Source organism: Neofelis nebulosa, chromosome 7 (genome assembly GCF_028018385.1).
Source record: "Neofelis nebulosa isolate mNeoNeb1 chromosome 7, mNeoNeb1.pri, whole genome shotgun sequence".
Lineage (NCBI taxonomy): Eukaryota > Metazoa > Chordata > Mammalia > Carnivora > Felidae > Neofelis > Neofelis nebulosa.
Window position 1 is genome coordinate 149,254,231 of NC_080788.1, and position 27,354 is coordinate 149,281,584.

General features: G+C 43.2%; 2 pseudogenes; both read right to left on the reverse strand.

The window, feature by feature from the left end:
• Nucleotides 1-9,896: 9,896 nt before the first annotated feature.
• Nucleotides 9,897-10,596, reverse strand: LOC131518045 (immunoglobulin heavy variable 3-23-like; annotated as a pseudogene).
• A 9,277-nt stretch (nt 10,597-19,873) lies between these two features.
• On the reverse strand, nt 19,874-22,024 carry LOC131518046 (immunoglobulin heavy variable 3-74-like; annotated as a pseudogene).
• Between the last annotated feature and the right edge of the window lie 5,330 nt (nt 22,025-27,354).

The window sequence follows — 27,354 nt, forward strand, 5'->3', positions numbered from 1 at the left end:
ATGAGTTTTGTCTTTCTCTGACTGACTCATTTCACTTCGCATAATACCGTCTAGTTCCATCCACATAGTTGCAAATGGCAAGATTTCACTCTTTTTGATTGCCGATTAATACTCCATTGTATATATTTACCCCTTCTTCTTTATCCATTCATCCATCGATGGACATTTGGCTCTTTCCATACTTTGGCTATTGTTGATAGTGCTGCTATAAACATGGGGGTGCATGTGTCCCTTTGAAACAGAACACCTGTGTCCCGTGGAGAAATGCCTAGTAGTGCAATTTCTGGGTCATAGGGGAGTTCTATTTTTAGTTTTTTGAGGAATCTCCATACAGTTTTCCAGAGTGGCTGCACCAACTTGCATTGCCCCACAAATTGCAAAAGAGATCTTCTCTCTGCATCCTTGCCAACATCTGTTGTTGACTGAGTTGTTACTGTTAGCCATTCTGACAGGTGTCAAGTGGTATCTCATTAGGGTTTTGATTTGCATTTCCGTGATGATGAGTGATGTGGAGCATTTTTTCATGTGTCGGTTAGCCATCAGGATGTCTTCTTTGGAGAAATGTCTATTCATGTCTTTTTCCCGTTTCTTCACTGGATTTTGTTTTGGGTGTTGAGTTTGATAAATTCTGTATAGATTTTGGATACTAACTCTTTATCTGAGATGTCATTTGCAAATATCTTCTCCCATTCTGTCAGTTGAATTTTAATTTTGCTGATTGTTGCCTTCACTATGCAGAAACTTTTTATTTTGATGAGGTCCCAGTAGTTCATTTTTGCTTTTTTTCCCCTTGCCTCTGGGGACGTGTTGAGTAGAGAGTTGGTGCGGCCAAGATCAAAGATGTTTTTGCCTGCTTTCTGCTCGAGGATTTTGATGGCTTCCTGACTTACATTGAGGTCTTTCATCCATTTTGAGTTTATTTTTGTGTATGGTGTAAGAAAGTGGTCCTGGTTCATTCTTCTGCACGTCGCTGTTCAGTTTTCCCAGCACCACTTGCTGAAGATAGTGTCTTTATTCCATTGGATAATCTTTCCTGCTTTGTCAAAGATTAGTTGGCCATACATTTGTGGTTCCATGTCTGGATTTTGTATTCTGTTCCATTGATCTGAGTGTCTGTTCTTGTTTTTTTTTAATATTTTTTGGCATTTATTATTACTTTTCAGAGACAGAGACAGAGCATGAGCGGGGGAGTGTCAGAGAGAGAGGAAGACACAGAATTCCAAGCAGGCTTCAGGCTCTGAGCTGTCAGCACACAGCCTGATGTGGGATCTAACTCACGAACTGCCAGATCGTGACCTGAGTCAAAGTCGGATGCTTAACAGACTGGTCCACTCAGATGCCCCTGAGTGTCTGTTCTTGTGCCAGTACCATACTGTCTTGATGATTACAGCTTTGAAGTATAGCTTGAAGTTTGGGATTGTGATGCCTCCTGCTTTGGTTTTCTTTTTCAAGATTTCTTTGGCTATTCGGCGGCTTTTCTGGTTCTATACAAATTTTATGATTATTTTTTCTAGCTCTGTGAAGAATGCTGGTGTCACTTTGATCGGGATTGCATTGAATATGTAGATTACTTTGGGTACTATCAGCATTTTAGCAATATTTGTTCTTCCTATTCAGGAGCATGGAATCTTTTCCCATATTTTGTCTTCTTCAATTTCTTTCATAAGCTTTCTATAGTTTTCAGTATAAAGATTTTTCACCTCTTTGGTTAGATTTATTCCTGGGTATTTTATGGTTTTTGGTGCTACTGTAAATGGGATAGATTCCTTGATTTCTATTTCTGTTGCTTCATTGTTGGTGTATAGGAATGCAACCGATATCTCTGTGTTTATTTTATATCCTGCCACTTTGCTGAATTCATGAATCAATTCTAGCAGTTTTTTGGTGGGGTCTTTAGGGTTTTCCATATAGAGTATCATGTCATCTGTGAAGAGTGAAAGTTTGACCGTCTCCTGGCTAATTTGGATGCCTTTTATTTCTTTGTGTTGTCTGAGTGCAGAGGCTAACACTTCCAATACTATGTTGAATAACAGTGGCGAGAGTGGACATCCCTGTCTTGTTCCTTACCTTAGGGAGAAAGCTCTCAGTTTTTCCCCATTGAGGATGATATTAGCATTGGGTCGTTCATAGATGGCTTTTATGATCTCGAGGTATGGTCCTTCTATCCCTACTTTCTTGAGGGTTTTTATTAAGAAAAGATATTGTATTTTGTCAAATGCTTTCTCTGCACCTATGGAGAGGATCATATGTTTCCTGTCCTTTCTTTTATCGATGTGATGAATCACGTGAATTGTTTTACAGATATTGAGCCATCCCTGCATCCCAGGTATAAATTCCGCTTGGTTGTGGTGAATAATTTTTTAATGTATTATTGTTTCTGGTTGGATAATATCTTGTTGAGGATTTTTGCATCCATGTTCATCAGGGAAATTGGTGTATAGTTCTCTTTTTAAGTGTTGTCTGTGTCTGTTTTTGGAATCGAGGTAATGCTGGCTTCATAGAAAGAGTTTGGAAGTTTTCCTTCCATTTCTAATTTTTTGAACAGTTTCAAGAGACTAGGTGTTAACTCTCCCTTAAATGCTTGGTAGAATTCCCCTGGAAAGCCATCTGGTTCTGGACTGTTGCCTTTTGGCAGATTTTTGATTACTAATTCGATTTCCTTACCTGTTAAGGGTCGGTTCAAATTTTCTATTTCTTCCTGTTTCAGTTTTGGTAGTGTATATGTTTCTAGGAATTTGTCCATTTCTTCCAGATTGCCCATTTTATTGGCATATAATTGCTCATAATATTCTCTTATTACTGTTTTTATTTCTGTTGTGTTGGTTGTGATCTCTCCTCTGTCATTTTTAATTTTATTTATTTGGGTCCTTTCCTTTTTCTTTTTGATCAAACTGGATAGTGGTTTATCAATTTTGTTAATTCTTTCAAAGCACCAGCTTTTAGTTTCATTGATGTGTTCTACTGTGTTTTGGTTTCGATAGCACTAATTTCTGCTCTAATCTATAGTATTTCCTGCCTTCTGCTGGTTTTGGGTTTTATTTGCTGTTCCTTTTTCCAGCTCTTTAGTCATAAGGTTAGGTTGTGTATCTGAGATCTTTCTTCCTTCTTTAGGAAGGCCTGGATTGCTATATACTTTCCTCTTATGACCGCCTTTGTTGCATCCTAGAGGTTTGCGTTGTGGTGTTTTCATTTTCATTGACTTCCATATACTCTTTAATTTCTTCTTTAACTGCTTGGTTAGCCCATTCATTCTTTATTAGGTTCTTCAGTCTCTAATTATTTGTTACCTTTCCAAATTTTTTCTTGGGGTTGATTTTGAGTTCATGACATTGTGGTCAGAAAATATGCATGGTATGATCTCGATCTTTGTGTACTTACTTAGGGCTGATTTGTGTCCCAGTATATGGTCTATTCTGTAGAAATTTCCATGTGCACTGGAGAAGAGTGCATATTGTGTTGCTTTAGGATGAAATGTTCTGAATGTATTTGTTAAGTCCTTCTGGTCCAGTGTGTCATTCAAAGCCATTGTTTTCTTGTTGATTTTTTGATCAGGTGATCTGTTCATTGTTGTGAATGGGGTGTTGAAGTCTCCTACTATTATGATATTCTTATCGATGAGTTTCTTTATGTTTGTGATTAATTGATTTCTATATTTGGGTGCTCTCACAATTGGCGCATAAATGTTTACAATTGTTAGGTCTTCTTGGTGGATAGACCCTTTGATTATGAATGATATAATGCCATTCTGCATCTCGTGATGTGGTCTTTATTTTAAAGTCTAGATTGATATCGATATGGCTACTCCGGCTTTCTTTTGTTGAACATTAGCATGATAGATGGTTCTCAATCCCCTTATTTTCAATCTGGAGGCATCTTTAGGTCTAAAGTGGGTCTCTTGTAAAAAGCATATAGATGGATCTTGTTTTCTTCTCCATTCTGTTACCCTATGTCTTTTGATTGGGGCATTGAGTCCATTGACGTTTAGAGTGAGTACTGAAAGATAGGAGTTTATTGCTATTATGATGCTTGTAGAGTTGGAGTTTATGGTGGTGTTCTTTGGTCTTTCTAACCTTTGTTGATTTTGGTATTTATTTATTTATACAGATATATTTTCATCTTTTCTCCCCTCAGAGATTCCCACTTAAAATTTCTTGCAGGGCTGGTTTAGTGGTCACAAACTCATTTAATTTTTGTTTTATGGGAATCTTTTTATCTCGCCTTCTATTTTGAATGACAGCCTTGCTGGATACAGAATTTTTGGCTGCATATTTTTCTGATTTAGCACACTGAATACATCCCGCCACTCCTTTGTGGCCTGCGAAGTTTCTGTGGATAGGTCTGCTAAACCTGATTTGTCTTCCCTTGTAAGTTATGGACTTTCCCTGTTGGTTTTATGATTCTCTCCTTGCCTGAGTACTTTGTCAGTTTGACTATGATGTGCCTTGTTGATGGTCGGTTTTGGTTGAATCTAATGGGAGTCCTCCGTGCTTCCTGGATTTTGATGTCCGTGTCTTTGCCCAGGTTAGGAAAGTTTTCCGCTATGATTTGCTCACATAACCCTTCCACCCCTATTTCTCTCTTCCACTTCTGGGACCCCTATGATTCTCATGTTTTTCCTTTTTAATGAGTCACTGATTTCTGTAATTCTTAAATCTTGCTCTTTTGCCTTAATCTCTTTTTTTCTGCTTCATTATTCTCTATAAGGTTGTCCTCTATAACCCTGATTCTCTGTTCTGCCTCATCCATCCGTGCCACCGCTGCATCCAACTGTCATTGCATCTCAGTTATAGCATTTTAAATTTCATTCTGGCTATTTTTTACTTCTTTTATCTCTGCAGAAAGGGATTCTAATCTATTTTTGACTGCAGCTAGTATTCTTATTATTGTGATTCTAAATTCAGGTTCAGAAATCTTGCTTGTATCTGTGTTGGTTAAATCCCTGGCTGTCGTTTCTTCGTGGTCTTTCTTTTGGGGTGAATTCCTTCGTTTTGTCATTTTGAAGGGAGAAAAGGAATTAATGAGGTCGCAAAATAGAAATTAAAAGATAAAATTACAGAAATATTAAAATTAAAAATTAAACACACACACACACAAATTGAATGGAATATGCTAGATCCTAGGTGTGTTTTGGTCTGGGTGTTGAAAGTGGATTGACAGATTAGAGAAAAAAATGGGAGGGGGAGAAAAAAAGGAAATAATTTGAGAATTTGAAAAAATGAATACAATGAAGTAGACAAAAATGAGAGGAAGGGAGTAAAATAGAGTTTGAAAAAATATACAGAAAAGTAAAGAATATAGTAGAAAAAATAAAGAACAATATTTTTAATAAAAATTAAAATAAATGTGATTTTTTTCTTTTTCTGTATTCTAGAAAAAAGAGAGGAAACAAAAAAGAGAGAAAAGATACAAAAAGGAAAAAAAGGAAATTATTTGAAAATTCAAAAGTCAATACACCGTCGTAGACTAAAATAAAATGATGGAAGTAAAATAGAATTTGAAAAAAATTTACATAAAAGCAATCAATATAGTAAAAAAATTAAAGAAAAATATTGTTAATAGAAATTGAAAGTAAAATGAAGTTTTTCTCATTCTGCATTCAAGAAAAACTACAGAAACGAAGAAGAGAAAAAAAAGAAAGAAAAAATAAAAAGGAAACTGGAAGTTTGATACGGGAATACACTGAAGTAGAGTAAAAGAAAATGTTGGAAGTAAAATAGATTTTGAAAAAAAAAGTACAGAAATGTAAAAAATATAGTAATAAAAATTAAAGAAAAATATTTTTAATAATAATTGATAAGAAAAATAATTTTTTCTGTTTCTGCCTTGAAGATAAAGAAAAGAAGTGTACAAGAGAAAAAGAAAAAGAAAAAAAAGAAAGAAAATTGACTCGATGAACCTGCTAACAGATTGAAGTAGGACTGAAATTACTTCGTTATCCCCTAGATGTCAGTCTATGTAGCTCTTTATAGTCTATAAAGTAAGCGGCAGTGAGACTTGTGTTCCTGAAGAGCCCTGTTAGCCCAGTTGTGTGGGGCTCAGTGTAATGGCTCTGCTCTCCACTAGATGGCGATTTCAGGCTCCTGGGGTGGATTGTTGTGGTGCTTGTAGGTGCGAATGCACATGCCGGGAGAGGTGAAAATGACACCACCCAGCTACCCAGTATGTTCTCCTGGATCAACAATTGCGCACCCATCCTCTGTCTTCAGCCCTTGTCCACTCCCTGCTCCTTCACTCTCTGTGACCAGGCCCGAGGCCGCACCTCTCTCCCAAGTTTTGTCACAGACGCGGCTGTTTTCCCCGGTCCCTTACATCCAAAGGACCGCAGCTTTGACCTGTTCTGCCCCTCCGTGGGAGGGTCTCACCAAGCAATGGCCCAATGAGCAATGGCCAAATATCAGCAGCACCTAGGAATGCTTGCTGGATCCTGTTGTTGTCGGTGCCCCAAGACTTTGGCCAGGTGCCAGCCCGCCCAAGAAAGAGTTCGAGAGAGAGTGTAGTAGCAGCGTTTCATGGATTATGGAAAATCACAACACACATCTGGCACCAGGCTTCACCCTAAACGACCTTGTTCCAGCACCAGCGAATGTGGCCGTTTTCCGGGGTCTGCTGGTACCAGATGGCTCTGGCAGTCTCCTCCAAATGTCCTTCCAGCAGTGCAACTGCCTCTCCCTGTGTGGCCTGAGAACATCCGGGACCCCACTCTGTTCCTGGGATTCTCCCTTCCCACCAGAGCACCTCCAGGTATTGAGCTGTGGAGTTGCAGCCTTTGCACTCCCCTTGTTTACAGTCTTAGTGGAATTTACATACTCTCCTTTCTCCTTTCTCCCTTTTTAGTTTAGTCCCTGTGGCTGTTTCCAATTTTCCACTTTCTCTCCAGCTGCTTTTGGGGAGGGGTGCTTTTCCTTTATTCTCCCCCACTCCCCAGTCTCCGTCCTCTCTCCGCCTGCAAAAGCACCTCCCTTCCTGCAGCTTCGTGCTCCCCAAGGTCCCCTCTCCACGCCAAGTACTGTTGAATTCTGTGGTTCAGGTTGTGCAGATTGTTGTGTTAATCCTCAATCAGTTTTCTAGGTGTGTAGGATGGTTTAGTGTTGGTCTGGCTGTATTTCATGGACGCGAGACACACAAAAATCTTCCACGTTGTTCCGACATCTTGTCTCCTCCCCCATTGACTGCCTGATTTTCATTTGAACATTTGAGGATATTATGCCACTCCCTTCTTTCCTGCAGGTTTCTGTGGACACTTCTGCCATAATCTTTTTTTATCTTCCCGTATTCGTTAGCAAACTCTTCTGTCTTCATGCTTATAGGGTTTTTTTAATCTGTGTATTTTGTGAATTTTACTATGTTATGTCTTAGAGTTGGCCTGCTTTTTTTTTTTTAATTTTAATGGGAGTTCTCTGTAGCTCATAGATGTGGACGTCTGTTTCCTTCACCATTTAGTGGAAATTTTCTACTCCAATGCGCTCAGACAAAACTTCTCCCCTTTTTTCTCCCAGTCTTCTTCTTCTGGGACTCCTTTGAAAAGAATTTTATTACACTTTATGGAGTTGCTGATTCCCTAAGTATACGTTTGTGATGCAATATTTTAATTTTCCTCTTCTTTCCTGCTTCATTTCTCACAAAATTTTATCTTCCATGGCACTTACTCATTCGTCTGCTTCTTTCTGCCATGAGTTCATTATATCCAATCAGGTTCACATCTTGGTTACAGCATTTTAAAAGTTTCAGCCTGACCTGGTTTTAGGTCTTTTCCATCTGTACTCAGGGTATCCTCATGTCTTCTAGGCTTTCTCAAGCACAGCTAGTATCCTTATGATAGTTTTTAAAAGTTCTGTTTCCTTATGATATGTATTAAATTCTGTTTGAGTCTTATTATTTATATGTGTTTTAATTATATCCCTGGCAATGTCCTTTTATGGTTTTTTCTTTTGGCATGAATTCCTCTATCACTCTGTATGCCCATGTCTCCTCTTTCTTAAGTGTTTTAGGAAAATCCTGTTATGTTTTCTGCTTCCAGAGTAGTGTCTTTTTTGAGAAATGTTTACATACTGTTAACAACCTGACATTCTGGAAGCATTTCTTGCATGTGCTGTGTGCACTGTGCTGTCTTGTATTGGCTGCTCTGTCCCTCAGGTCAGTCCTCTGCAGAGTTCTCCTTGCCTCCAGGGGAGAGTTTTTCAACTTTGTCCATAGTGTTGTGAGTTTTAACTAGGTGAGTTTGGTCTCCTTATTAAAAGAGGCTAATTCCTATTTCCCCTAGAGGTGAAGCTATGCCTCACTCTATGGTCAGTAGACTTGGTGCCTGTGGGGTATATGGTGGTCTTTGGAGGGAGGGATGCAATGGTGATCTGGGTTGTAGGCACTCTTTCCCTAGTAAGGAAGCACCTGAGGAAGGAAAGGTGGGTATGTCTTGGTGTCCGTGGCTCACTATCTACTGGGGGGTGTTGTGCTGCTCCCTGAATTCTGTCCATGATAATTGGTGGGAGGAAATATTGGCATCAGCTCCTTCTCTAGTCCCTGCAGTTGGAGTTTCCAGCCACCCCTGTTCAGGAAGCCCTCACATAGAGAGAACAATCTGTACTCATGGGTCCCAGGCTTCCTTCAGACTCCGGCCTTCACCCTGCCTTTGTCCAATCCATTGGCACACCTGGCAGCTTAGGGCTCTTATGTTTTATCTCAGGAGCTCTAGCTGGGTTTGAATACACCAAATTGTTGAACTCAATGTGACAGGGACCCCACTGATCCTCTGGGACAGTGTGTTGCTGTGATGTGGTTGGAGCTGGTTATCCCAGAAAGGCACTTGCATGAACACTAGGATCTTGGAGTTCATGGTGAGGAAAAACAAGAAGGGAGCGTTCAGTTAGCTGCTCTCGGCAGAGGCTCCTATGCTAATGACCAGGGCAGTGCAATGGTGCCTGTCAGCTCTCCTGCCCCATGAGAGGCAATGCCGTGTCTCCCAAATGCACTCCAAGAAGGTAACTGTCCCACCCGATATGACCCAGGGGATCCTCAAACCGCAGCAGTCCCTATGGGCCTCTGGGTTCCTTCCCCACAGGAGCACTGCTATGCCCACCAGGGTCCACCCCAGTGATGGCATGGACTTCTAAATCTTCAGTTTTTGAACTCGACATTTACAGCATGATGACTTGTCATGATTACCTTTATGTGTCATCTTGACTGCGTTATGGGGGTGTCCAGATTCACAACTGTTTCTGTGTATGTCTGTGATGAGTTTCCAGAAGAGATTGGCATTTCCATCCATGGTTTCTTTCTGCCTGGGCATCACCCATTCCATCACAGTTCTGAGTAGAATCCGACGCAGAGAGAGGAAGAATTCCCTCATTTTTACTTCCCATGTGCTTGTTTGAACTGGAACATTGGTCTCCTCCTGCCCTTGTTCTTAGAGTTACATCATAGGCTCTGCAGGTTCTGAGAGTAGACACTAGTTCAGAATCAGGCGAGAATTATACCACTGGTTTTCCTGGCTTCCCAACTTGTGACAGTAGATCATGGGACTTCTCAACATATTTTGTCATGGAAATCAATGTGCTTTGGTTTCTGTTGCTCGAGGGAATCCTGACTAATACATGCAGATGATTTATCTCTTGTTTAGAGGAATTGAATAAAGCTGTAGCTCATTTAAAGTCCTGAGTAGCAAAGTGTCATGAAGGAAGTGTCACGTTGTTTGATTGGGACAAGGGCTGGGTGAAGATAATGGGGAGCTGTGGGAGCTTGTGGTCCTGGCTGCACAGGGAGTGCATCTGGGACTCATGTAAATGTTCAGCTATTGTGCCTCAGGAAATCTGTAATTCACTCATGTTGAGGGACAGGAGAAAGCAATGCAAACAACTGTGTCTTTGTGCATGTTAGGGTAGTTTTCCTAGGAAAACAATGATCTAATTCACACAGGTAATAGGTAAACACAGAATCCTGTGTCCAGAGAGGCTCCCTGGAGAAACTGCTGTGTGGACAGGAAGCCCCAGACCCTGAGAGGAAACCTGCCTGCAACCTCCATCTTCACCTGCTCCTGGCAACACAAAGCAGAATTGTGCATAGTGTGCGCCCCCCGGTGGTGCTGATCGCCTCCTGCAGGGAGGTTTGTGTCTGGGCGCCCAGCGAGGTCCCCTCACCCTGTCTCTTGCACAGTAATATGTGGCCTTGTCCTCGGCCTGAAGGTTGTTCATTTGCAGATAGAGCGTGTTCTTGGAGTTGTCTCTGGAGATGGGGAGTCGGCCCTTTACTGAGTCTGCGTAGTACGTGCTACTTCCATCATCATAAATATATGTGAGCCACTACACCCCTTTCCTGGAGCCTGGCGAACCCAGCTCATTCCATATCTACTGAAGGTGAATCCAGAGGCTACACAGGAGAGTCTCAGGGACCCCCCAGGCTGCACCAGGTCTCGTCCAGACTCCGTCAGCTGCACGTCACCCTGGACACCTGCAGACACCAGACATCTTGGTCAGGAAACTGTCACACATCCACTGGTCTCACTCATATCCACTCACATACTCAGTGTCTCCCATTCACCATGAAATTACCTTTTAAAAGGGCAACCAGGAACACCCAGCCCAGCACAAACTCCATGGTGAGGTGTCTGTTCTGTCCTGATCAGAGAATGGGAACACCTGGGACTCTGAGGGCTGGGGCTCCTCTCCCAGCTGCAGAGTCTGGGATGGGCTGGTTTTATCACCATAGAGAGGACCCCATTTGCATGTGATCTAACACATATATCAAGCTCCAGTCTTAGATTTGATTCTTTAAAAGTGAACAACAGGGTTAGGGACGCACTTGTAGTTTAGTTTGTGTAGATGGTGCTTTGACAATATGAATAATTGTATTCAGTGAGTACAGGTGTATTTGCAGTCCTGTATGCATTTTTACAGGTCTTTCATCAACATAGATCATTTTCACGCTACAAGTATTTTACATACTTTTTTTTTTTAATTTTTTTTTTCAACGTTTTTTTTTTTATTTATTTTTGGGACAGAGAGAGACAGAGCATGAACAGGAGAGGGGCAGAGAGAGAGGGAGACACAGAATCAGAAACAGGCTCCAGGCTCTGAGCCATCAGCCCAGAGCCCGACGCGGGGCTCGAACTCACGGACCGCGAGATCGTGACCTGGCTGAAGTCGGACGCTTAACCGACTGCGCCACCCAGGCGCCCCATATACTTTTTGAAGTTTAACCCAAAATACTTTATTCTGCCATTTTCACTTGTATAATTTTGTTATTTATTTTGCATGTATTTTCATGCTGGTGTGTAGAATCACAGGTGGTTTGTTTTTATTTATTTTCTTTGTTCATTTTGCATCCTGCTCTTTTCCTCATTTAAAAAAACTGGTTCTAATATTTTTTGTGGTATTTCTAGGGTTTTGTTATGTTTAAGATCAATGTCACCTGCAAACAAGTAATTTTCCTTCCTCCTTACTGATTTAAATGTTTTTTATTTTTTTTATTCCCTATTTTATTCTGGTTACGTCTTCCAGTGGTAGGAGAAGAAAGCTTTTCCCTTCTTTTCTTCTGGGATTTAGCCAGTGTAAGGATTCAATTGACATAAGACCTATCTACAGGAGAGAATAAATTTCATTTTGTAAGTGCATGGCCTTCCTAATGACATGACACCCAGAGAAAGGACAAAGCAGGTGGCACTTGTGTCTTTCAGACAAAAAAAAACATTGGGTTTGGCAAGAGTTAAGTTTGGGGTCACCAAGTAAGTAGGTTTGTTTGCATAGCCTTCTTGTCCCTATATTATTTATTCTGGTTCTAACGATGGTTCTTCCCTCTTGGTACATGGGAGGGAGATTTATATCCCGCTGACAAGGGACAATGGAGAGTCTGAGTGTACTTGGACTCTTTCTCAAGTGACTTTCACCCAAATAAGCAGTGTGACAAGATGACATAGTTTGAGGTGGCATATGTATTCTTCACGTTATCATGGGGATCACTTATGTTAGGGGTGACCATCATTGCCTGGCTCCTGATTTGACAGGAAAGCCTTCTGCATTTTACCGTTCAATATGCTGTTAGGTGTCGGCTTTTCATAGTGGCCATGATCATGTGGAGGTAATTTCCTTCGGTCCCTTTTTAATTGGGTTCTTTTTAAATGATGAACATGTGTTGAATTTTGTCTAATGTTTTTTTGAATCAATCAATGATGGCTTTGATTCAGTCATTCCCTCTGTTAATGGAGGACATCACATTTATGCATCTGTGTATGTTGAAGGATCCTTGCATCCCTGGAGTGAATCACACTGGATTATGTTGTATGATCCTCTCAATGTTCTGTTGAATTCAGTATGCTCAGATTTTGTGAAGGAATTTTGCATGTATGTTCATTTGAGATAGTGACCTGTAGTTTCCCTTCTTGTGGTGTCTTTCTTTGGTTTTGGTGTGAAAACAATGCTGTCCTCACAAATTTCATTTGGGAGTGCTGTTTTTTTATCAGTGGTTTGTAATAGTTTGAGAAATATTGGCATTAATTCCTCTTTAAACACTTAGTAGAAGTTTTAATAAAGCCATGGACTCCTAGGCAGATTTTTTGGAGGGTGAGTTTTTAGATAGAGAAATCTTATTAATTTTTCTTTTGTTCCTTTTGTATTTTTCCATGAAGCAGTCTTGGTGGCCTACGTTATGGCATAAAATGTGTAATTTGTTCCTGGTGATCTAATTGTTGGCCTATAAATACCTAAGTTTTTCTTTAATGATTTTTTCCATGACTTTAGTTCAGTTGTGTCTCCTCTTTCAATTCTGATTGCATTTGTTTGAGTCTTCCCTATTTCCCCAGGCTCCCTATTTCTTTCAAATTTTACTTACTTTGCCAAATACAAATTTTTATGTAATTGATTTGTTTTCTGTATTTGTGATAGTCTCTATTTTCTGTCTGCTTTATCTTTTTATGGTATTTTTATGTTTATCTTTTTATGTCAATAAAAATGCCAATGAGTTTTTTAAGGAGCCTGAAAAATATACAATTCATATGAAAGCACACAACACATGGAAGCCACAAAACAATCATGACGTCGAGAGAACCTGGAGACATCACATTTCTCTCTTTCTAAATATATTGCAGAGGTACATTAACCACAACAGTGTGCTTCTGGCACCAAATGAGATATTTAGACCAGTGGAGTTTATTACGGAGCCCAGAAGTAGAAGTTTGCAGATGCAGTCAGCAAATCCTCCACGAGATTTCCAACAATGCACAGTGGGGGAAGGATAGTGTCTCTTAAACATGGTGTTGACTAGGGGCACCTGTGTGGCTTGGTAGTTAAGCATCCCACTTCCACTCACGTCATGATCTCACGGTTTGTGGGTTCGAGCCTCACATCAGGCTCCTGCTGACAGCTCAGGGCCTGGATTCTGTTTCTGCCTCTATCTCTGTGCCTCCCTACTCGTGATCTGTCTCTCTCCCTCAAAAACAAAGTAACAATTAAAAAATAGTATTGATCTATACATGCAAAATAATAACATTTGGCCATAATCTTTCTTCATACATATACGTCGACACACAAAAAAAATCTCAAAATGGATGAAGGATTAAGAAGAACACTTGAACCTAAATGCCTTCAAAGCAAACATGAAAGATGAATATGATGACATTCACTTGAGAATGATTGATTTGATATAAAAGCAAAGTCACAGAGAACAAACATGCAAGGGGGACTACACCATACTAGAAAAGGGGCAAGCAAATATTTGTAGAGCTAGAAGGAAGTCTATGGGCGGGTAGCCCCTCCCTGCCCACTGGGGCTCTCCAGTTGGATTTGACAAATTGGCTTCCTCATTGGTAAATGGCTGCTTGTTTGGTGGATGGACTGATGCTGTATGACTGGACATGCCATTGCCATGACTGTGGTAAAGAATGTAATGCCTGAAATGTTTCCTGGATTTGCCATTCCATTATGGATTTAGCCAGACCAAGGAACTCACTTCAGCACGTAGACAAACTACGTACTTGCAAAGACTTGGGGGTGATAATTAGAATTTTATACCCCACATCATCCTTAATCACCACAGAAGCAGACGATGAGGATATGTGGATTAGGGGAACAGATATGGAACATGAAAAACTAGACACAAAATTCCTTCAGGAAAAATCCACCTGGAAACTGGCCTGGAACATCCAGAATCATTGTCCTTGGCCCTTAATGAGATTTGGAATGCTCCAAATAGCAGGCAGGGACTGACCCCCTTTGCAACAGTATTTTAGAAAGGAGTCCTTAACCCTTTCTTCCCTGATTGAGTGAACTTTATGATAACTTATATGACCAAGTTGATGCCATGCATAGCCATGTCCAAGAAGCAACAGGTGCACTTGGGTTATATCATCCATAGACAATAAGAACATGGCCTCTGCCACTGCCTAGCCATGCAACCCTTTCTACAGAATATGGGACGCTCATCAGGTCTTCAGAGAGCACCCAGTGCCACCTCGCTGAGAAGGACCTTATGACGAACTGCTAACTGACTACACTGCCATCAGAATTAGGGAAAGATTCTTCTGGATTCATGCCAGCTGCACAAAATAGTTCCAGAAAATGCCATCGTCAAGATCCTGGATGGCCATCCCCACAACGACCATAGGTAAGGATTCCCAGAGCCAATTCCCAGGCTCCGGAAACACATGGCATCACATAGTAGGTCATGGATCAAAAAACTGCATTTCCACCTAGTTTCATTTTCTGGCTCTTTCCTGTCAGGAAAAAAAAAAACTTTTTAAAATGGAGCCTACCCTTTCCCCCACTATTAAAAGACTGACTACATTTCCTGCTCTCCCTCTGAACCTCTATGACTGTCTGTCTTCAGACTGCATCTGCCCCATTCACCTGTGTAGTTATCTCAGCAGGTCAGACACAGACCCTTACAGCAGTTTTCCAAGTCCCGTCTACAGTAAATAATCAGTCTGATTGTCAATTGTTTTGACATCAGGATAGCAAGTAAGCCCCCAAAATAGTGTTATTTCCTGCCAATGCAAGCAGGTGAATGCACCATGTGGATGGACAAATGGAAGGGTGTGGTATCCACAACCAGAACGACAATGTCACTCTGCCTTTCCTTCCACTGCATTGATTGGGACCACAACTTTGATGGAAGCTTCAGGATGGTCCTTTGCTCAGGTGAAGTATTGGGAGAGAATACTTCCCTTTGTATGAAGACAGTCATGGTGCTGGGTTCTCTCTCTTGGTGACATAGCAAGGCAATCTGGTGCCCGATGGTCACTAGGTGCTCCAGGATAACCCCCATGTCACAAACACTGTCCAGATCCCAAAATGTTTCATTGGCACTCAGACTACCTGTGCATCAAGTGACATAGCTCAGCCACTTCCAGGTAAGGCTGCCTAACAGCACAAGTCATATGAGAGTAGACCAAAAATCTGGAGTAGCTCAGTCAGGTGACAAAACCCACCTTATAGCTGCTGAAGGACTGCAGGCCTCGCATGTCTCACAAACTTTCAGGAATGCATGATAATTGACCAGTGACAGTGACCCTCAATTGCCCAGACCAGTGGGAACTCATGACAGGCTCTACATGAGCTGGCCAGCCTAACATCTTGGCACTCTTTGGCCTGTTAGGAATTCCCAAGGCAGCAGGGTGGAGATGTACAGGTTGAGAGCAGACTGTGGCTGGGACTCCTTGGTCATCGATGCTGAATGGGACATACTGGCTAGCTCAGTCATGACAGAGTCTCCCCTGTGGCCCTTGAGATACCCTCAACTGCCTAGACAGTCTTGGGAATGTGAGCCATCTTATGGACAGCTGGGCATTTACATTTCAGTAGTCAACTGTACAGCACCACCTGTTAGGAGGGGCTTTAATGCCTGTCAAGTGGGCAGAGTGAAAGGAGAAATGGTGTGTTTAATGTCCCCCCTCCTTCAGCAAATCTTGAATTATGGGGTGCAATTACTCAGTCCTCTATTGCACACAATATTGATGTGCATATACCGTCTTAATTGGATGTAGGGGGGTGCAATTTGCAGTCCTACACACTCCTGATATGTAGTTCCCCCCAGGAAAGCCAGGCACTGGGTTTGTTCCCACTGGCCTTGATGGCATGTGAGAAATCCACATCATTAACAAGACAATGCACGGTCAAAGGGGCCACCATTGCTAAAAGGGATTCAGTAAAGATTCTTCCAATAGTGACATCAAAGGGATGTTGAGACCCTTCTACTATCCCTCCCTTTATACCTAGTAAGCTAAAGGGCACCACACTTTTATTTGGAGGGGTTCCTGGGAAGCACTGTACCTTGGCTTCAGGGTCAATGAGAGAAATAAAGTGTTGTCTGTGTCTGTGTCCTACACGGTAATTACAGAAGTGTAGAGGCAGTTGTCCCAGGAGGAAGGACATACTCCACAAACCTCCAGGTCCCTGGGCAGTGGCCTTGGCATCTCTCCACCCACTGGGATCCCAGCTCCCCACTACCAGGGCTTTCATGTGCAGAGAAGTGATGGCACCCACCCAAAGGGTAGAAACAACATTCTCTCGAAGATCCCAAAGTGTATGATCAAAGTTTCTGACTTGTGTTCAGGCTGTCCTGAGATTAAGTCACTAGGGACCCCTCTTCTCAGAGATGTGCATAAAGAGAAGTGTGGGCATCATCTCTAGAGCAAGAGATCTGGGTTGAAGTTCCACCCCTTGAATGGGGCCCTGCTGGGACCCTCCTGTGGGCTCCTATCTATGGAGGTGGTGATCCCATCACCATTTGCAGCAAAGAAGTCTTGGGCTTCTTGAAAATTCTCCTTTTCACATCTGACTATGGCATGCATGCTAATGCCTGCTACACTAAAGCTCGTATTTCCATGAATTTTATTGGCACAAGGCTTAAGATCAGAGTGGACCTTCAAGAAGAACTCCTTAGATTCTATTGTCAAGTGCCTCTCCTCCAGGTGGAAATGGACAAGGGCTCATGGGCACATGACATAAGGGAAACAAAACAAAACAAAACCCAAATCCTACACCCATTGAATTGTCCCCATTCTACCTTAGAGTTGGATTGCATCACCTGGCCTTGACCTCTCCCAGTGGGCCTGTGCTGTCGTGCCATAAAAATCCAAGTCCGGAGAATCAGAGCTTCTTTCTTCCTACCTCTGTGGACTCTGGGGCCCTAGGGAGCCTCTTCCTCAGAGCCTTCCCCTTTTTCCTTGGTGTGTGTCTCTTGCCATGTGCCTTGGGGTGATTGTCATAGCCTTTTGATACAGTGAAAAGACTGGAAGCTCCGTAGGTTGTCTCTAAGTAAACAGGCCGCTGATACCTTGAGCTTTTAGTGATTTATGAATCTGGGGCACTTGGACCAATCCAGACACCTGTAGTATGTCAAGCGCTTAAAGCAACAGCTTGGAGCCAATTGTGAAGACCCACTAGAGCCAATCAATGTCCTTGTCTCCCTCCCTTTGGACAAATGATTCCAGGAAACCTTGCATTTTCATGATGGTGTAGTGCCTGTCACTATTTCTCTCTTTCACACTGGTCCGTGGATATGTTTTTGTAGTGGTCTTAACAGGGAGGACCTGGGATAGAAGTTAGCTCTTCCCAGACACGTGTACTGAGGCCTCCCACACTGAGGCGTCCCCCACAACACCTGTCAAATAGGGAGCCATTGTCAACAGCAGTGACGAATACAGCCAGTAGGGGGAGGTTGCCTTGGTCATGTCCTCCACCTAGGGAGACATGATGCTCCTGGTAGAGTTGCCTCTGTCACTAGGTAGGTATGGCTAAGCAAGCACAACACCAGGGTACTGGTTGCAACACAGTGGACCCAGCAGCTGGCGTCTTGCCCGACACTAATCTAGGGATATGGTTTTCGGTGTCCAGCAATATCTCACTTGGAGATGAGTAGGAAATACACACCTGTGGAATCCCAGGATGGTGCCTGATTGTTGGTCTCTGCAGGGAGTCTGACCTTTTATGGCACTGGTAACCTAGGGTGGGGGTTTCTGGCAACACCTAGCATCAGCCCAAAGCAAAGCTACACACCACCGGCAAGCTCCAGCTCCTTCCCAGAGCAGCTGAGATGTGGGGGTGAGGAACGAGTGAGCCATTCTCAGTGCTAACACATTGTTGGAGGGCACCACCTAGGCCCCAATCCCATCCCTGGGTACAAATTCGTTGGGGACCCCAGCTGTTGTACAAAATTAAGAACATGTAGACTGTATCCTGCTGAAGGAATAGGCAAGAGCCATTGCTCAGGGGGTGGACAGGTGGCTCCCTAGGTATCTGAGCTCTGGCTTTGGATACATGAGATGCCTGGGGCCCTCTGACTCAAGGTGGCATTTCCGTGCACCCCTAACAAAGGAAATGGAGGCACAGGATGTATGACTCACAGGGCCCAGAAGCAAGGGTACACAAGGACCTTGGGAAGGGCAGGCCTCCTTTCCACAGTCCCAGTGATCAGGACATAGAAAACAGGGTAGCAAGTACCTGATTACTTGAGAATGGATGGGGCTGAAGTCCCTAACTTTTCACAGGCTCACCTCTGTGTGGTTATGTGAGAAGGCTCTCAGAAAACCAAAGTGGGAATCCTAGGCAGATCCTTATCTAAGGTTAAACTCACTGAAAAGTAGGCAAGCGAAAGAGAGCAGGGATTCACATTTATCGGGCTCCAACTGGGTACCAGGTCATCCATAGGCACTTGTGCCTACCTTTCTTATTCATTTGGTGCTCCTTTAAACCTCATGGTCTCAGTCTCCCACATTTGAAATTTGCTCTCCAGGGAGGCACAGCTTGTGCTAGGTGGAACCTAATGCCAGTCCCCTTCCCTCACAGCCCACAGACACCCCAGTGTGGAACAGGCAGTGTGGGTGGGTGGTAGCTCTCCATTATCCTGAACCCACATTGGGACTGGGGGAAGACAGATTACCTGGAGAATGAGATAATGTTCAGTGTGCAACCACACAGTTTTGGAGACAACTCATGAATTTGTCCCGGAAAGAGCTTGTGTGAACGTCTCTTAATTCTGGAAGCATATACCTCAGTTCAAGGCCCAGAAGCTGACTCAGGTCCTCTGCACATAATCTCCGGCTCATTTTGGGCTCTTGGATGCTTAGATATGTACGTAGAGGCCACAAGCATGCAGTTTTTAAGTTTTAATTCAGCGTTCTGGTCAGTGAGCCATGAGAGATGTGTGTCAGAGCCGTGATGTGCCTGTGGACCCCTGTGTCTCCTGCAGACCCACGAAATGTGGATGTCAGCTCTGCAGCCTCATTACTGTATTTTCACACATGTGCCAGTTGGATTTTCTATAGTTGTTCAGCAGTCAGGAGGCTAATTATGGATTGTCGTCAGCAACAATCAGTCCCTTAACTTTCTCGGGGTTGATAATTTGACATTTGTGGCGACACCACAAGGAATGCAGCTATTATGGCTTAAATGGGACCAAAAACCGCTCTGAGATATAACAGGGATTCATGAGTTTGCCTCACTGGCCGCATTCTTCTTGGAGGGGTGCACTGCCTGTGCTCCCACCAGTGCCTCGTCCAGTGCACCATGGAGGATCCCAGCTTATGTGGCAATGGCATTTCCTGTTATTGTCGCATGACCCTCTGTGACTGCATCTCCAGGATACAGTCATAATTCAGCTGAGCCACCCTGCCAGTGCAGTAGGTGTCCTGACAGAGCTTTCCAGAAGCATAGGGGGTACCAGTTCTCACATGACCTATCTCGGTTGTACCTGTGCTACTATGTGAATTCAGCCGCAAACACCAGAACCCTGAGATCTCAGACAGATGGAATCCAACATGCTCTTGCAGCTGAGGGAAATGTGTGACAATCCTACACTGCAGCCTTCCACACGGCATGTCTGTGTGGGAACAGGGTACAGCGTTGAATTCCCCAGGGTCTTCTGCAGTGTCCATATCGGCTGCTTTTTTGATTTATGGTATAGCAGACATCTTCACCTTTCCAGAATTTTGCAAAGATTTCTTGGCAGCGCATAGTGCGGTCAGTGCAGTTCCCATGATAGCAGCATCCCTCTTCAGTGCATGGGGTTCCATCTTGCCTATGGAAGTCATCAGGGTACGCCAAGGACACCCCACAACCCTGCCTTCATCCTGTGTCGAAACCATTGGCCCACCTGGCATCTCAGGGCTCTTATGTTTTATCTCAGGAGCTCTAGCTGGGTTTGAATACACCAGATTGTATGAACTCAGTATGACAGTGATCTCACTGATCCTCTGGGAGAGCATCTCGCTATGCTGTGGTTGGAGCTGGTTATCCCAGAAGGGCAGTTGCATGAACACTAGGGCTTGGAGTTCATGGTGAAGAACAACAAGAAACAGCGTCCATTTAGCTGCTCTCAGCAGAGGCTCCTATGCTAATGACCAGGGCAGTGCAACGGTGCCTGTCAGCTCTCCTGCCCCATGAAAATGCACTCCAAGAAGGTAACTGTCTCACCCGATGTGACTCAGGGATCCTCAAACTGTAGCACTCCCTATGGGCCACGGGGCTCCTTCTCCCCTGGAGCACTGCTACGCCCACCAGACTCCACCCCAGTGATGGCATGAACTTCTAAACCTTCAGTCTTTCAGCTCCGCGTTTACAGAAGGTTGACTTGTCTTGATTACCTTTATGTGTCATCTTGACTGCGTCATGGGTGCCCAGTTTCCCCACTGTTTCTGTGGATGTCTGGTAACTATTCCAGAAGACACTGGTATTTCTATCCATGGTTTCTGTCTGCCTCGGCATCACCCACTCTGTTAAGGTTCTGAAGAAAATCTGATGCAGAGGGAGGAAGAATTCCCTCATTTTTACTTCCCATGTGCTTGTTTGAACTGGAACAGTGTTCTCCTCTGGCCCTTGTTCTGAGAGTTACATCATCAGCTTTCCACGTTGTGAGACTAGAGAGTAGTTCAGAATTAGATGAGAATTACACCTCTGGTTTTCCTGGGTCTCCAGCATGTGAGAGTGGAAGGTGGGGCTTATCAATGTATTCAATCATGTAAACCAATGTGCTTTGGGCCCTGTGCCTCAGGAGAATCCTAATAAATGGAGATGAATTATCTCTTCTTAGAGGAATTGGATAAAGCTGTAGCTCATTTAAAGTCCTGCGTAGCAACAGCCAGGTGGGAAGTGTCATGTTGTTTTATTGGGACAATGGCTGGGTGAGGATAAGGAGGAGCTGTGGGATCCTGTGGTCCTGGCTGCACTGGGAGTGCATCTGGGACCCCTGTAAATGTTCAGCTGTTGTGCCTCAGGATATCTGCAATTCACTCATATTGAGGGACAGGAGTAAGCAATGCAAAGAACTGTGTCTTTTGTGCACATTAGTGTAGTTTTCCTATGACAACAAGTATCTAATTTAGACAGTTAATTGGTAAGCACAGAATCCTGTGTCCAGAGAGCCTCCCTGGGGAAACTGCTGTGTGGAGAGGAAGCCCCTGACCCTGACAGGAAACCTGCCTGTAACCTCCATCTGCACCTGCCTCTGGAAACAGATACCAGAATTGTGCATAGTGTGTGCCCCCCTGGTTGTGCTGATCCCCTCCTGCAGGGAGGTTTGTGTCTGGGCTTCCATTGGGGTCCCCTCTCTGTGTCTCTTGCACAGTAATATGTGGCCGTGTCCTCGGTCTTGAGGTTGTTCATCTGCAGATATAGCGTGTCCTTGGCATTGTCTCTGGAGATGGTGAATCGGCCCTTCACGGAGTCTGAATAGCTTGTGCTCCTTCCGTCATATCTAATATATGCGGCCCACTGCAGCCCCTTCCCTGAAGCCTGGCAGACTCAGTCCTTGCTGTTGCTACTGAAGGTGAATCCAGAGGCCACACAGGTGAGTCTCAGGGACCCCCCAGGCTGCACCAGGTCTCGTCCAGACTCCGTCAGCTGCACGTCACACTGGACACCTGCAGACACCAGACATCTTGGTCAGGAAACTGTCACACATCTACTGGTTCTCACTCATACCCACTCACATACTCAGTGTCTCTAATTCACCATGACTTACCTTTCAAAAGATCAACGAGGAAAATCCAGCCAAGCACAAACTCCATGGTGAGGTTTCTGTGTTCTGTGCTGATCACAGAATGGGAACACCTGGGACTCCTGGGGCTGGGGCTCCTCTCCCAGCTGCAGGCTGCAGAGGGCCTACAGAGGGCTACAGAGAGGGCACTATTTGCATGTCCTCTGACATATATATCAAGATTCAGACTTAGATTTGATTCTCTAAAAGTGAACGACAGGGTTGGGGACGCATTTCTACATTAGTTTGTGTGGATGGTGCTGTGAAATTATGAATAATTTTAATTGGTGAGCACAGGTATATTTGCAGGCACGTGTGCAGTTTTACTTGTCTTTCATCAACATTGGTCATTTTCGCTATACAATTATTTTACATCTTTTTTGATATTAATTCCAAATACTTTTTTCTGTGAAATTTTCACTTCTATAATTTTGTTTTTGGTTTTGCATATATTTCCACGCTGGTGTGTAGAATCACAGGTGGTTTATTTTTTATTTATTTTTGTGCATTATGTATCCTGCACTTCTCCTCATTTTTAAAAACTGGTTCTAATATTTTTTGTGGTATCTCTAGGCTTTTGTTATGTTTAAGATCATGTTATCTGCAAACAGGCAATTTTTCTTCCTTCTCAGTTTTAAATGTCTTTTATTTCTTTTTATTGCCAAAGTTTGTGAGTAATTCTTTCAGTTGTAGGAGAAGAATGCTTTTCCCTTCTTCTGGGGTTTTACCTGGTGTAAGGATTCAATTGACATAAGACTGATCTCAAGGGGAGGATACATTTCATTTTGCAAGTGCATGGCCTTCCTAATGATATGACACCCAGAGAATGTACAAAGCAGGTGGCACTTATGACTTTCAGACAACAAAACATTCTATTTGGCAAGAGTTAAGGCAAAGGTGTGGGTTTGGGGGTATTTAATTAGTCAACAAGTAACTAGGTTTGTTTTCACAGCCTTCTTGTCTCTGTGTTCCTTATTCTGGTGCTAAGGATAGTTCTTCCCTCCTGGAACAGGTAAGGGAGTTTTCCCAGGGGAGATTTATTTCGTGCTGTCAAGGGACAAAGGATGGTCTGAGTGTCCTTGGACTGGCTGTTTCTCATGTGACTTTCATCCAAATCAGCAATGTGACACGTTGATATGGTTTGAGGCAGCATGTTTATTCTTCACGTTATCATGTTGAATACTTATGTTGGGGGTGATCATCATTGTCTGATCTTGATGTAGAAAGAATGGTTTTCGTATTTTTCTGTTCAATATGCTGTCAGATGTCGGCTTTCATAGTGGACACAATCATCTGGAGGTAATTTTCTTCTCCTTCTTTTTCTTTCATTAACATGTTTGTTTTTTTATTTTTTTAAATTTATATCCAAATTAGTTAGCAAATAGTGCAACAATGATTTCAGGAGTTGATTCCTTAGTGCCCCTTACCCATTTAGCCCATTCCTCCTCCCACAACCTCTCCAGCAACCCTCAATTTGTTCTCCATATTTATGAGTCTCTTCTGTTTTGTCCCCCTCCCTGTTTTTATATTATTTTTGTTTTCCTTCCCTTATGTTTATCTGTTTTGTCTCTTAAAGACCTTATATGAGTAAAGTCACATGATTTTGTCTTTCTCTGACTGACTCATTTCACTTAGCATGATACCCTCCCGTTCCATCCACATAGTTGCAAATGGCAAGATTTCATTCATTTTGATAGCCGAGTCATACTCCATTGTATTGATATACCACATCTTCTTTATCCATGATGGATTTTTTTTTGAGTGTTGAGTTTGATAAGTTCTTTATATATTTTGAATACTAACTCTTTATCTGGTATGTCATTTTCAAATATCTTCCCCCATTAGTCAGTTGCCTTTAGTTTTGTTGATGATTTCCTTGCTGTGTAGAACCTGTTTATCTTGATGAGATCCCAATAGTTCATTTTTACTGTTGTTTACCGTGCCTCTGGGGACAATGTGTAGTAAGAAGTTGCTCTGGTCAAGGTCAAAGACGTTGGTGCCTGTGTCCTCCTCTAGGATTTTTATGGTTTCCTGTCTCACATGTAGGTCTTTCATCCATTTTGAATTTATTTTTGTGTGTATTGTACAAAGTGGTCCAGTTTCATTACAATTCCATGTTGCTGTCCAGTTTTCTCAACACCACTTGTTGAAGGGACTCTCATTTTTCCATTTGATACTCTTTCTTGCTTTGTCGAAGATTAGTTGACCATATAGTTATGGGTCGGTTTCTGGGTTTTACAATCTGTTACGTTAAGCTATGTGTGTATTTTTATGCCAGTACTATACTGTCTTGCTGACTATAGCATTGTAATATAGCTTGAAATCCAGAATTGTGATGCCTCCAGTTTTTTGTTTCTTTTTCATGATTGCTTTGCGGATTCAGGGTCTTTTCTGGTTCCATGATAATTTTATTTTTGAAATGTTTTTATTTATTTTTGAGAGTGAGAGAGAGAGCATGAGCATGGGAGGGGCAGAGAGAGAGGGAGACACAGAATCTGAAGCAGACTCCAGGCTCTGAGCTGTCAGCACAGAGCCCAATGTGGAGCTCGAACTCACGGACTGTGAGATCATGACCTGATCCGAAGTCAGACTCTTAACCAACTGAGCCACCCAGGGGCCTCAACCAGTATAAGTTTAGAATTATTGGTTCTAGCTCTGTGAAAAATTCTGGGATTAGTTGAGAGGGATATTTGCTTTGAATTACTTGCATTGAATGTCTAGATTGCTTTGGGTAGTATAAACATTTTAACAATGTTTTTTTTTTCTGAGAGAAAATGGGAGGAGGGGCAGAGGAAGAGGGAAGGAGAATCCCAAGCATTTTCTGTGGTGTCAGTACAGGAACCAATGTGTGGCTCGATCTCAGGAACCATGAGTTCAAGACATGTGCCCAAATCAAGACTCATGGCTTTAACCCATGGAGCATGTAAGCACACCAATTATACTCTTAAGTATAGAGAACAAACTGATGGTTACCAGAGGGAAGGTGAATGGAGGGTTTGGGGAAGTAGATGATGGGGATGAAGGGGTGCACTCATAATGAGCACTGGGTGTTGTATGGGAATTTTGAATCACCATATGTTACACATGAATCTAATATTGCATTGCATGTTAACTAACTTGAATTTGTTTTTTTTTTTTTAATTTATTTTTGGGACAGAGAGAGACAGAGCATGAACGGGGGAGGGGCAGAGAGAGAGGGAGACACAGAATCGGAAACAGGCTCCAGGCTCCGAGCCATCAGCCCAGAGCCTGACGCGGGGCTCGAACTCACGGACCGCGAGATCGTGACCTGGCTGAAGTCGGACGCTTAACCGACTGCGCCACCCAGGCGCCCCTAACTAACTTGAATTTGAATAAAAAAATCAATGTATGTTAAGAGTCTACAAATGGCCTTGTTGGCATACAGCCCACTAGGAATCATTTATTCCAAAAACTATACTGACAAAAGGAACAGCTAGAATTTTGAGCTAATGTATGTTCCTTTCCTTCCCCACCCCACCTCAGCAAATGGAGAATCCAGTGCAAGTACCTGGGACTATAGGCGTGTGCCACTGAGTCTGGCTGCAACCTCCATGCCATATTGTTGTAGCCAATACACAGGGTTCCCGATGCCCAGCTCCTGTTAAGAGGGCTCTTTTCCAGAGGGACAGAATGTCAGTGACCCCAAGCTGTTTGCTGTTGACGCCAAGCCCCTGCAGGTGCCACCGAGATGTGGGACTCATTGTATGCAGGCCCACTTCCAGGATGGAGGCTTTGCCCTGGGCACAGTCCACTAGGGATGCTGGGAGCCTGGTCGCCCCAGACCTGACTTACATGGCAGGAGTCTCATGCCACCAGGACAAGCAAGCCACAAGGAAATGAAGGTGCCACCCACCCCTAAACTGATCCCTCATTTTGTCCCCACCTGCAGCTTCAGAGTTTTGCTCAGGGCAGGGGGACCTGGAGCAATCCACTAAACCAAGGTGAAAATCTATTCTGGTACAACCGAGTTCATTTCCAGCTGAGTGTGAGGAAGGTCTGGGCCTCATGTTGTGGGAGAGTCAGGTGCAGGAGACAAATGGCTTCAGTGGAGGATTCCTAACCTACTCCTGCTCACCAGCAGGAGAGAGCAAGAGCCAGGGACAGTGGAGGGAACAGCTGCTGTCAGAACACATTTGAGATTCTGTTCTCAGCAACTCTCCATTCAGAGGAGTCCGAGGTGGTGAGGTTCAGTCTGTGGAGACTCCATACTTCAGAGCATTGTTGAACATAGGACAACATTCAACATGCAGCAGAGGAATTTATCATGTGGGGTTGGGTCAGAAAGTGATAAAGTCTAACCAAACACTGTCACCTAGGCTGTCACATCTAGGCTGGCTGTGTGAATGTCTCAGGCCACACCACCTCTGTTGTCTTTGAGACTACTTTCATTCCCTCACATCATGTCTTTGAGTTTATCCTAGTTTCAGGTCTGCATCAATAGTGTCACATTTCTGTGGAAAAGCATCCCATTGATGGAAGTTTTATACTTGCCTTATTCCTTTATATTTAGAACGACTTTTGACTTATTCTTAGCTTCTAACACTAAGAAAGATACTATACATATGTACACACCATTTATTTTCAGAGCATGGGATTTCATTCTGGAGAAAATTCTCGGGAGTGGTATTTCCAGGTTACATGTTAAGTCATCCATGTATAATTTCATGAGTAACAGCCAATGATTTTCCAGATCTGGTGTTCATTTTTTATTCCTACCTGCAGTGTTGGAGGCCCCCAGAGTGCTGCATGCACACCTGGATGGTGTTGCCAGTGTTCCCTTCATACCTGAGCCCTCAGGGTGTGTGCATAAGGCATCTATTGCATTCTTGATTAGAATTTCCTTGCCAATCGATGGTGTGAAGAGACTTTTCCTGTCCTTACTAATGTGTCTACAACCTCTAGGACGGGATGTTTACTACGCAAGGCTGTGCTTGTTTTATAGAGGGTTGTTTCCTTTCTTCCTATTGACTGTTGAGGGTTCTTAGCATATTCACGATGCAGGTCCTTGGTGGTTATGCAGTTTGTGAATATTGTCTCTTCCTATGTAACTTGTCTTACTGCTATTTCCTCATTGGCAGAAAAAAACATCCGATTTTCACAAAATGTAATTATACCATTTCTTCTTATGGGTCTTGTGTTCTGAGCTTTAATTTTGGTTTTCAGGATGATTAACTGTGACTAATATCTATTTTGTAATGTTTATACTTGAGAGAGAGACAGAAGGTGAGTGGTGGAGAGGCAGAGAGAGGGCAGACACAGAATCTGAAGGAGGCTCCAGGCTCTGAGCTGTCAGCAGAGAGCCTGACAGGATGCTCAATCTCTTGAAATGTGACATCACGACCTGAGCTGAAGTAGATGCTTACAGCGACTGAATCACCC